Genomic DNA, 12,295 nt, shown 5'->3' with positions numbered 1-12,295 from the left:
CGAGCGTCCAGACAGGAGGGAGTGTTTCTGCAGCCACGAGTGACCTCATGGGCAAGAGATTCACTTCGGTTTTAACATGAGATATTTGCTCATCCCAAATGTGGGAAATCCTTTTACAACAGCAGTCAGTATAATAATAATTATACTCTTCTTCATTCAGCTGCTCCCTTTAGGATTTGCCACAGCAGATCATCTGCCTCCATCTCTTCCTGTCCCAGCATCCTCCTCCTCTGCATCATCCTGCCTCTCAGCTCCATCTTCATCCTCCTCTGTCCAGTATATCCAGTCTCCCTCCTCAGCTCACACCATCTCAGCCTCTAATTTGACTCATTTCCGCTCACTCCCATTGAACATCTGAACATCTTCAGCTCCTCCTCCTGCCCGATGTCCGTGTCAGACCCAACCATACATCACAGGTCCTTTCCTTTCACTCTCGCTGCTCTCCTTTTATCTAATCCTAAGCCTTCCAATCGGTAAACATGCTACTCTACCTCTTAAATTACAGCCACGTTGAACTAAGTGCCATCGTGGTAATGGCAGTTTTTTGGGGCACTGATTTTAAAAATGTATCTAAATGATTTTCATTTCAGTGGCCACTGGGACACAGACATGGTGAGTATTAAAATGGGGTCAAATCTCCTGAAAAGATTAAAGCGTTGATGACTTTGGCTTGATGATGATAAAGTAACAGGAGGAAACAGCGCTCATACCTGCCTCTCCCCACCCACCTCCTCAGCTCTGCAAGGGGGACATGCCCGAAACACTTCACCTACTGTAGGAGGTGCGCAGGAGGCGTCTCTCCATGTGGAGGAGTACCACGCCATCAGGAGGTTCTGTCGGGCGTCAGCGCTTTGTGGATCAGGTGGAGGTCACAGGTGGTCTGACCCCACCTGCTGACACCGTGGTTACAGGGACATGAAACATTAAACGCAGCGTACAGAGCCCGAAAAGCAGAACTGCAGTGAAAGAAAATGAAAAATATTTGCTTGATTATTTTCTTTGCAGCACTACTGATTAGCTGATACTGGGAAAGTCAACAAAGTCAGAGAGAAGGTCAAACGTCAGATAGATAATATTATAAAACCTTTTCATCATTTCTAAAAACTAGATCAACACTTTCAGGCGTCATTCTCAAAAACTGAAGCATTTTTATCATTGCCTTTATTTCAGAGTTCTGGCTGCAGAGCAGTGAATGAGGATTTAGTGTTCCTCTTCTTTAAACTGTAGAAAGGACAGTAAAGTCCGTTTTTATTGGTTTAACTATATTCTCAAACGGCACAGCTTAAATGGTTTGTATTATAGAAACTGTTTGGGGGGGGGCGTGGCCACACGATGCCACAAAGGGCGGCGCTGTAGTTGAATATTCTGCGGCAGCGTGTCAGTGCATGATTAATAATCCTCACACACGGCGTGCAGATGAACTTTAACATGATTTTTACATTCAGCAGCCACACACGTGTGAGCATTCACCGCTTTGTGTTCAGGCTTAAACCTACATCGGATCACTTTTCCATTCAAAATCCAGCTGGAATTTCATTCAGTGGCTCTTATTTGTTTTTATATGGTTAAGGGTCCCATCAGTCCACCTTAAACAAGCTGCCACTGTGGTCTGATGCTTTTATTTTTTACCATCAGGGAAACCCAACTCCCTGCATGCTTGGATTTTTGGCAGTTAGATGTGGATGCGTGTGTTGAGTAAATACTTTAGTGTTAGTTTCGGTTTCAGCTAGGGCTGAACGATATATCGCATTTGCGATAATATCGCAACATGATCAAGTGCAATTTTCTAACCGCAAAGGCTGCGATTATACTCTGGACATGTCCAAATTCATGGGCTGCATCCTCCTGAGGCCGCATTTGTAGACCGATTACGTCACAGCGACGCGCCGAAAGCTGTCCAAATTACTACCATATCCCAGAATTCATAGCGCGGCCCAGCCAAACTCCAGTTTCCAGCAATGGCGGCCGCTACTGAGTTTTAAAATTACTCATACTAATCTTTCAGGGTCACAAAATAAACTTTTAACATATTTTCAGGCGAGAAAGTAGTTGTGTAAACATCAAATATCTGCTCGGTTTATCAAGATATCCCATATTTGCAAAAGTGCTTCGATGTTTTCAGAGGCGTCTGCTACCCACCAGCTCGACAGCTAGCCGGGAGCTCGAGGGTTACTGATGCGGCCGAGAACGGCACAACTCCCGGCACATCATTTTCAGATCACCGCGGAGTTTCGCTGCTCGGGTTAAACGTAATATATAAGTCACTTAGACAACCTAAAAATGTTATTGTTGGGCTTTTTTCAGTGTTTTGTTTGTTCGTGAGTAAATCGGTTTGGCTGAGATTAAAGTTATTAGATTAGATAAAATAAAACTTTATTAATCCCCCGGGTGGGTTCCTCCTTGGTTTTCACACAGCTGACTAAACGTCAAACAGAAAACTTATTAAACAGAAGTATGAGACAGTCGAGAATTTACACCAGTGTCTGGTTATATTTTAGATAGCAAGAAGCAGACGGCCGAGTTTATTAAACTCCACCGAGACAGCGGTGACGCTAATCAGAAGGCTAGACCGTCCAATTTCACGCCTTTAAACTTTAAAGGCGTGTTTGTGTGTGTGTTTATACAATTGCTAGGTTTCATTTGACGTAGACGTGACGTCGACGTAAAGCGCGAAATTTGACTGGCGGTCGGAAGTGAAAAAGATAAGCGCAAAATCACAGACAGACAGTACGCAAAATGCCTATGTCCTGTTGTGTTTACGGATGCTCCAGTAGGTCGACCAGAGAAACTGATAAACGGTATTTTAGGGTACCAAAAATAGCCCAACGAAGAGGAGAAAAATGGAAAATTCTAACCGAAAAACGTAGGAAAAAATGGATTTTAAATTTACGTTTACAGTCGGGAGGAGCAGAGTCTGCCAATGCCCGTGTCTGCAGCGACCACTTCGTCAGAGGTAATGTTATGTTTGCAAACGAACTTATTAGCATTAGGTTGTCGTTAAATTCTCGTTTACTTAGTGCTTTTAAGTTAGTAGTCTAATATTGACTTGATTGGGACTATAGGCTGCCCAAGTGCTTTGGATGACGAAGAGTCGGAGGACTGGGCTCCGACGGTCAATCTCGGCTACGAACGAAAACCCAGATCGGAATCAGTTCTCAAACGAGAGAAAAGAATGAAGCTTAAGGCAGAACAGCATCGATGTGCAGAGGCGATTTTGGATATGCAACAGACGGCTGAGAGCCCGGATTTGAGCCTAGTGACAGTGGAGAACAGGCTACTAACCCTGCCATACAATTGCAATGAGCTGCAATCACTTCTCCATCCTCCTTTGCAATTACCCAAGTCTTCAGAGGTGTCTCGTTAGACCGCTGAGAATGGTTTACCTTGAAACAAACAACTGTCACTCTAACGAAGTCCTAAGGATGTGGCATGTTTGTTGACGTTAAAGCCGCTACCGCTAACTGTTAGCGTGTTTAAGATAAAGCAATATAAGAACAAACACTCACCCTTGCAAACACCAAACTGTATCCATCACGGAGACGTTTTGTTCCAAGGTTGTGGACCCACCCGCTGACAAAAAAATTGTACGCCTCCAGACTCTTGAAAGCTTTCATTTGCTGCCTAGTGTAGTAAGAAGTCTGGAGGACCAAGTAGTTGGTGATATCCACAGCCTCGATAGTAGGCAAATCCTTTACTTCTGTGGTGTATTCGGACATTTTCAAAGAATACGGATCACGTCCGATATATTTTTTTTAACTATCTGTTTATATCTCTCCCGAGAAACGGGGTCTAAAGTTGCACAATAGCTGCTCTCCTGACTCTCCACAGTGTCCTCCATGTTTACTTCCGCCCTCCACTCAAAAATCGCGCTGCCTCCGCACGTCATCAGAACCACGTGACCGCAACCCAACTATTGCTATTATGTTTGCACTTTATGTGTAATGTTACTGACTGCAGAGATCAGTAAGATGTGTGTATTTTTTATTTATTAGTTTTATTTATTTAATATTATTTTTTAATTTAATGACTGTCTAGTAGTTCACAGATGTCGAAAAACTGAGTGTGGTAAAGCCACTGATTTTGTTTATGTATATTTCTGCAATCTGCACATTGTACTGACTTTCATTTTAATGTTTACACCAGGGTTCCTTGTCAGCACTTTATGCTCAGATGTTTGTAAGCTAAAAATAAACTATTGTGTATGTTCAAATATACTGTTGTGATTGAAGAAGTTAAATAAAAATGTCAGTCATCAATTCATGCATCACCTCATGTCATCATAACAGAGGTCTGTCTTCCAGGAAAGAACAGTATGTAATATAGTATTGGCCATACTATATGATGTATTGCTTGTCTTTGTTTAATAATACAGAAGACAAAGACCTTAAAAAATAATCGCATATCGCATCGCAATATTGGGGCAAAAAATCGCAATTAGATTATTTTCCATAATCGTTCAGCCCTAGTTTCAGCCCCACATTGGTCTAATCCTCATCCACCGAGCGCTACAGCGCGGCACCTCCAGGAATTCAGTGCTAAATGAGAAAACGAGGTAAAAATGAATAAACAGCTTTGCAGAAATCTGTGCAGCTAACATCTCTTCCTTTTCCAAGAATAAGAATTTCTCCTTGATGTAAAACGAGCTCGTCACCCGTGAGTCTCTGCAGGATGACAGGTCTGCAGGATGGCGTCTCAGGCAGCTGTTGGGTCAACGAGCATCTCACTGCTCTCTGCTGTCAGCTCGCCGCTTCACCGAGAAAGCTCTTTGCTGGAGCTGGACACTCTGACACCTGTCTGCTTAACAGACTCGGTCCATGACACGGCGCTCAGCGAAGCCTCGCTGTCATTTACAAACACTCACACACGACTCCACCCTGTTCTGTAGCCCTCCAGGTGATCTCCTGCCTGCAGATTTATAGTGTAACCAGATGGCAGCAGTGATACATCATAGCCGTGCTCCTGCTACATATTACATATTTAATCTGGGCAGGTTTGGCAGTTCAACCAGAAGCACATTAACTCCACTCTTTAAAGTTCGTATATTTTATGTGCTGCTGATGACACTTTGAAGTTGACTGTGCATGGCGGAGTACGTGGAGAAACAGCTGGTTCAGCTTGAGTGGATAAATATGGTCCGAGTGCTTATTATTTAAATTCTTGAATATTAACTGCAGAATGTTTTAGTTACCTGCTGTAACGTAAAACAAAAACAAGCATTTCTTCATAGGAGTCCGAGGGGACTGACTCACTTCTGGAGAAGTAAAACTGTTTACGGTCTGATAGTGAGAACAGATTCAGTCTCTGCAGCTGCTGTTAACCTTCAAAGATATGTTTGTCTTACCGTAACACTGGTGGGTACAGACAGAGCCACTAATCTGAGGCATTGACCTGGAATTATTGGAGCTTTTTGGAGAATCTTCATGTAATTATCTGTCAAATAACAGATATCTATGTTTTTGCTGTGCATCCATACAGCGCAGAAATGCAACCACCCTCTTGTCCAGATATTGTTATTTGAAACTCCCGGCCTGCAGGAGAAAATCATCTTGTATTAGGCAGCTGCAGGATCACAGACCAGACACTATCAATCATCGAAATTACACCTTTAAAAAGATACACCTTTAATAAGTCCATCATCCATCGCTGCTTTTCTAAACTGTTCCAGGGGATTATATCACAGAGGTATTCCCAAGCCAACAAAAAGATATAAGCCTCCCAGGGTGTCCTGGACCCCAAACACCTCACTGAGGTGGTGTCCAGGAAGCATCCTAGTCAGACACTGAACCGGCTCCGATGTGGACGAATAAATTCTGAATAACTGAGCTCCTTGTCCTATCTCTAAAGCTGCGTACACACGGTCACTATCCAGGCTCTGGCTGACTTGTTCATTTACTACCAGGTAATATATCAGTCATGGGTGTTCTTCACTCTTATTGGTAGGTTTACAAATGTTTGTCTCTGGCCCCACCCACTTCTCGTCACCAGCACCCGTAGTTGTTTGAAGTCGTGGGAAATCGTTCACTTTCTATAGTCTCTGGTTTCTATGCTGCACTCATAATTAGTGATCTATCCATACAGTCAGTGGATACAGCCTGCTAACCAAGCTAGCTAAACACGACATCAGCCGAAATGCTAATGCTAAGAGTTCAAAATGAGGAGCCGTAAACCAATGGGTGATGTCATGATGACTACGTCCATCTTTAAATACAGTCTGTTTTTCTTACATTACACCATCACTTCAAGAAAGCGTCCGTGGCTTTAAAGATGTGAGATATTTCAGCTTGATGGTGATGAGTGAGGTGTTTCTCTTCACGTTCCCAGCTTCTTTCACTTCCTGCCTGTTTGCAGACGCTGATGGCAGCGCTGCCGGCCCGTGTGTACCCAGCCTCAGCGGTTAAAGGGCGCTGAGACAGAGCTGCCATATGCTGCTCATATACTCTTTCACTGTCCCACCGTCTGGGGGGAAAAAAGCAAACGGCCCGTGTTTTGGCAGGAACTCAGTTTTCTTAGGGATTTTAGGGTATTTTCTTCTAAAGTTTAACCTGGAAAAGCATTCTGCAGCCTCTTTCTTTGTGAACTCCGTCACTTTATTTGAAGGGTTCAAACAGAACCTGCCAGTTATTTGGAAGCCCAGAACTCACTGTGATGTGCTCAAACATTAGCTAACAACAGCTCGATGCTCTTTCTGTTACTGCTTTTGCAGCATTGCTGGAGCACTTTGGGCTGTATGTTCCACACTCGACTGTCACATAAGGCGGATATATTCCAGGTCTGCACGTATGTAGGGGAGACCGGGGATAGTTGTAACATTTTTGACATTTCTGTCTGTAAATTGGAGCTCTTTTAAGGTAGTGGATTCAAAATGTAATGCAAAGTATTTACATGTCTCTGCTATTAAATAGTGCAGCTATTTTCTCTGCAGCACAATTACCCATTGCATGGTATGGTCTCAAACACAAAGAGTGAAATGTTACAATTAACCCCATAGTCTGGGTTAGTTGTAACATATCCTGGGGTGAAATGTAACACAATGAAATAAGGGTACTAACAAAATATTAACATGTAATCTTTGTTTATTCAACACATGAATGCACTTAGAGCCATTTATGTAGCTGTGTGTGTGTGTGACAGAATGCAGAAATCTAGCTTTTGAACATATTCCAACCCCCCAAAAAAGACAAATTCTGGAATTTTCTGCAACTAAATATTTCATTAATTTTGGTTGGTCTTCCTTGAGTTTGGCCTCATTGGCTCAGTGGGCATTATAACCTACAACTCTTGCACCAATTTTGAACATAACAATGAAGCTGAAAAAAATGTAGTTGTTCACCAGCATCACAATTCCATTACTTTTTATCATGGCTTACCTTGGTGTGGTTTGCAAAGTGCTTCAGAAAGATGAGGAAATCTGTTTCGTGCACCCATCCTGACTTATTTCCACTACCAATACTTCCTACTGGTCCATCTCTGACACAGTGGTCTGCATAATGTATGTGTGGGAACACAAACAGTGGAGGAATTGTGTTGCCAATGGCATTAACCGCATATACAAAAGCGACCAGTGAACCTCTCTCTGCTGATGTCGTTCACAAACTTGTTTAATATAAGTTAAAGTAATAGTGTGGTAAGTTTTAACATCTGGATTATTGTTACAACTGACCCAGACTGTTGCTGTTACAACTGACCCAGACTCCTATAGCCATGAACTAGCTAACATTACAGCCAACAGCTAAAACATTAGCACTAAAGACCTACACAGAATATATCCCCATAGACATACAAATAACATAATTTAGGTTTGATGAGTTTAACTGCAAAGCAGATAATGCTATTAGAAATTGAAATAAAGTAGAAAAACTTACTTTTTGGCATACAAATTACTTTTTTTCATGTTAAATTGTCTGTGTTTGACAAAATGTGCTGATTTTTCACATGTGATAGCAGAACTGAGTTGGGCATGCACAGGATGAGTCACATCATTTGAAACTTAGCCCTGATTGGAGAAATTGGAAGTGTTACAACTGACCCACGTTACAACTATCCCCGGTCTCCCCTACACACAGTATTTGACACATGCTAATACACAAGCCCTTCTCGCTCCACTTCCTCTGCACTCTGATTGCTATAGGCTCAAGTGATGTGACTTGAGTGATGCACCACTCACACACTTGGCAATTCAAGGTGCTTCATAAAAGCATGGCGGTAAATTTAATGGAAAGATGCAGAAAACAATGAAGTTGATGAGCTGAAGGTTTTAGGAATTTAGGGTCAACTTAAAGCTGCTTTGTCGTGCTTGGTTGTAATACTGGGAACACTAAGGAAGCTTAGCACAGGTAACCTGAGAGGTCAAGATGCTTTGTACCCAATCAGCAATGGTAAAGCCACTGTGTATGTGCAGCTGCCATAGACTCCCATGTTTAAATGTCAAACTCCACAGTAGAAATCAACACGTTTATTCGTTCCTCTGAGATCTTTAGCATAATTCTCCTGTTTGAATTTGATTAAAGGACAATTATTTGCATTATTAGGGGCGTGGTCTGTTTGAATTCCAACATGGCCACTGTCTGCTACGCTTCACCTCAGCTAATTAGTCCCTGAACTGGAGCTCTGGACCATGTCGGTGCTGTTGGTTTTCAAGCACTTTTAAATTACATCTGACAAATAATCTGGTTTCTGTGAGGTTAGTTGGGCTAAAGTAACATCCAAGAAGTTTGGATGTTACTGAGCAGGTATCTGTGCACTGCACTTGTTCAGCATGCTGAAGCTTCAGAACTGAAGCCTGAGCAAACCAGTAGGTGATGTCACAGTGGATACATTCATCTCTTATATACAGTCTGTGCATGTGACGTAAGTAAAGATGTCTGATGGTGTTTTATATACACATACTAATCCCTAAAAATGTAAAATTAACTGATTATTTTAAGGACTCGCATTAGCTTCTACCCAGCTTTAGTGTGGACTCGCACATTCATTTATTTAATCAGCACACGCTGCAGGTTACTCTGTCTAAACACCTCAGTCCAGAAAAGGACATCCAACTCTTCCTTCACGTCTTCCAAATAAAGCAGCTGGCTTGAGGCTGTGTTCAGGGTCTTTTGTCAGATTTGCTGAGTAGTAAAACAAAGAGTAAAACTACCATCAGGGCGGATAAGGTGCCGCCTGGCTTCATCCAGTCTTGGCTGAGACTGAATATCCCATCTGTGCTAAATTGCCTCTAAAATGTTGCAGATATGCTAACGTCCTAAATTCTTTGCAACTTTTCCAAAAATATAAACTGGACAGTTTTTATGCCATTGTAGAGTTTAAGTGGAGCTTGGATTGCTGCTTCATCCAGAAAATGCTGAGGATTTTCTATGAGTCTGTTGTGGCCAGTGCGATCCTCTATGCTGTTGCATGCTGGGGGAGCAGGCTGAGGGTCGCAGATGCCAACAGACTTAATAAACTGATCCGTAAGGCCAGCAATGTTGTGGGGATGGAGCTGGACTCCCTCAAGGTGGTGTCGGAGAGGCGGATGCTGTCCAAGATAAAGACAATGTTGGATAACACCTCCCACCCACTCCATGACATGTTGGTCAGTCACAGGAGCTCGTTCAGTGAGAGACTGAGATTACCCATGATGCACCACTGAACGACACAGGAAATCATTCCTGCCTGTGGCCATCTCCCTGTACAACGCATCCACTTAACACACTGTTTGCTGCTACAGCTACACATGTTTCTTTTCCAAATATTTATTTATAAGTGACTTATGTATGTATGTATGTATATATATGTATATATTGTACTATTCTTAGTTAGTGTATTGTCTGTCTTGTCTTAATGTTGGTTTAAAATGGAGCACTGTAACAAAAAATAATTTCCCCCAGGGATCAATAAAGTATTCTGATTCTGATTCTGATTAAATAGTGTCTGAGGCATTTTCCTCCCACTGTGACAGAAAAACCAAGCTGGCAGCAAACAGCAGTAATTTTATGGAAATCTTTGGCTTCAAAAAGGTGCGATTAAGAGGCGCAACATTTTAGCTTCTTCGTGGTTTCATGGCATAACACTCACTGAACTATTCATATAGTTCAAACTAAACTAACTTCTCGAGGCCAGTGATAGACTGGGAGGGATTGTTGCACAGTAGTTTTTATTTTACATAACTGGCTCATGAAGACTTGAAGGCAATCATGTTGCAATCAAACATCCCTTAACCCCTGCAGAGGCCGCAGTTTGTGTCTTCTCTCTTTGCACATTTTGTGAATTTGCATGAGAAGAAAGAGCAGCATTAGTCTCTGTCAGTGGGATGACACAGAGATGGTGTGTTTTCCAGGCAAGCTGTGAGTCTGATGTGAGAGATAAGACTCTGCTTCATCCCTCCAAGCTGTCTGAAGCCTCGTCATCCATCACCGGGCGATGCTGCGATGTGCGCTACATGCCAGACTCACTGAATTACATCCCTGCATATGTCACATACATATGTACCTGCAAACTGCTGCTTCTGCTATCTATGAAGCATCTCAAAAACAAATGTTGAGGTTTTAACTCAGCTGAAATGTGTCTTCTGCCTTAAAAATCATGGTTTTAACTCTGAAGCCAGACGTGGCAACTACTACACGTTTTACATAGAGGTTACTGGTGCTCTTGTTTTTACCACTCCTCTTTTAAACCATCTTTCTCCTGATTGGCTGTCCTTCATAAACTGGAGGTTTAAAGAGCAAGGGGTGGGGCTTAATGTCCATATTAGGGATATCCACTCACAATGATTTACACATTCAAAAAGTATAAACACCTCTCTGAGCATTTGGAGCAGTCTGCTGACCACTGGCTCGCAGGGATTACGTCTACATGCACTGACGTCATTACTTGAAGCTCTGGCCATGTTTAATATGAGCATCTGGCACTGAAACATGTGTTCCCATTCACTCATTTGGTTTTGTTTCAGGCACCAAATCTACCAGTCCTGAAGAAACACCCTTCAGTCTTATGTGTGGTGGCGTGGCATAGGTTGTCCACCAGAGGTCACTCTGCTACTTTGAGCAGCCTTGATTCTGGGAATCCATCCTACCCGTTGTTTCTGCGCATGCGCACGTCACGAAATTAAGTGGCAAACCATCCTGCCTTTGTGAATGTGACCTACAAGCATAGTTTAACGGGCAAAGTTAAGTGTCTGTCATACCTACTTAAGTTTGTGCTGGAATTACTGTGTGACAGCAGATATGTGCATAAACGACTTACGGTGGGACGTTTCGCTAAAGTAGGATGGTTTGTCCTGCAGGTTTTAGATGTGCCCTTGATCCAACACATTTGATTTAAAAGGCTAAATTACCTCCTCAACATGTCTTAATGCTCTCCAGCAATGAACTAATCATGTGATTCAGGTGTGTTGACCCAGGGTGAGATCTAAAACCTACAGGACACCGGCACTCGCGGCCTGGAGTTGCCCACCCCTGGAGTAGACAAATAACTGCATTTAATACATATTTATGTTGATGTTTCCTGTGTCTGAAAGAGGAAAAAAAGCAAGTTATTGCTCATATTAGAATATCAGACGTTTAAAAATCCTGCTGCGTATCAGTCGAGCTGTAAACTGTTTGACTTTGGGTTTAAATGCATGTGAAACAGTTTTCCAGGCTTCCTGTAAAGCCGAGGACAGCAGCAGATATGTTCCATGCTCGCCGCTAACGATTGCTTAACTTTGAAAAGGCGAGTGTAGGCCATAATAATCTGCTCGTCTGAGGGAGGACAGCCTAGTTATTCTAGGCGCCTGTCTGCTAATCAAAGTCTGTATATAAAGATGGATGACACTTCACCGCATCCTCCCACTGTACCAAAGTGAAGCCCTTAATAGTGGCGGAGGTGGTGGGGGCTCATAATTAGTGCAGCAGTGTTGTTCTTTTCCTTTTTCATAAAAAATTAAAATAAGAAAACAGAAGCCGCTTCTCCTCGCCTGTCTTGGAAACACTTTATGTGCTTCCCTGCATGGATCGACAATTTATGGTGACACTTAAAAGTGGCCAAGAAAAACATTTGGCCCCTGTGTGCTTATAAATCTCGAATTAATCAGGGCGAAAATGCATTTAATGAGTTGTTATTACTGTTAACAGGAGGGATGTAATTTCTGTTAATCACCCATAAAATCACTCCATCAAAGCTGCCGCTGCGTACACGGGACGTTCTGCACATCCAGGTTTGTTTCTGTCATGAATCAGCTCGTTAAAATTCTCGTCCACGACTCGGCGCGTTCATGGGGGTGAAATCGGCGCCACACCGGTGGAAAACCCACGGGAAGGTTAACAGAGTTAATTATTAA

Source organism: Aulonocara sp. 'chitande type north' Nkhata Bay, linkage group LG4 (assembly GCF_057382095.1).
Source record: "Aulonocara sp. 'chitande type north' Nkhata Bay isolate Kocher_YH1m ecotype deep benthic linkage group LG4, A_spYH_male_GT1.1, whole genome shotgun sequence".
NCBI classification, from domain to species: Eukaryota; Metazoa; Chordata; class Actinopteri; order Cichliformes; family Cichlidae; genus Aulonocara; species Aulonocara sp. 'chitande type north' Nkhata Bay.
The sequence above is the reverse complement of the archived record's forward strand: the minus strand, read 5'-3'. Positions refer to the sequence as shown.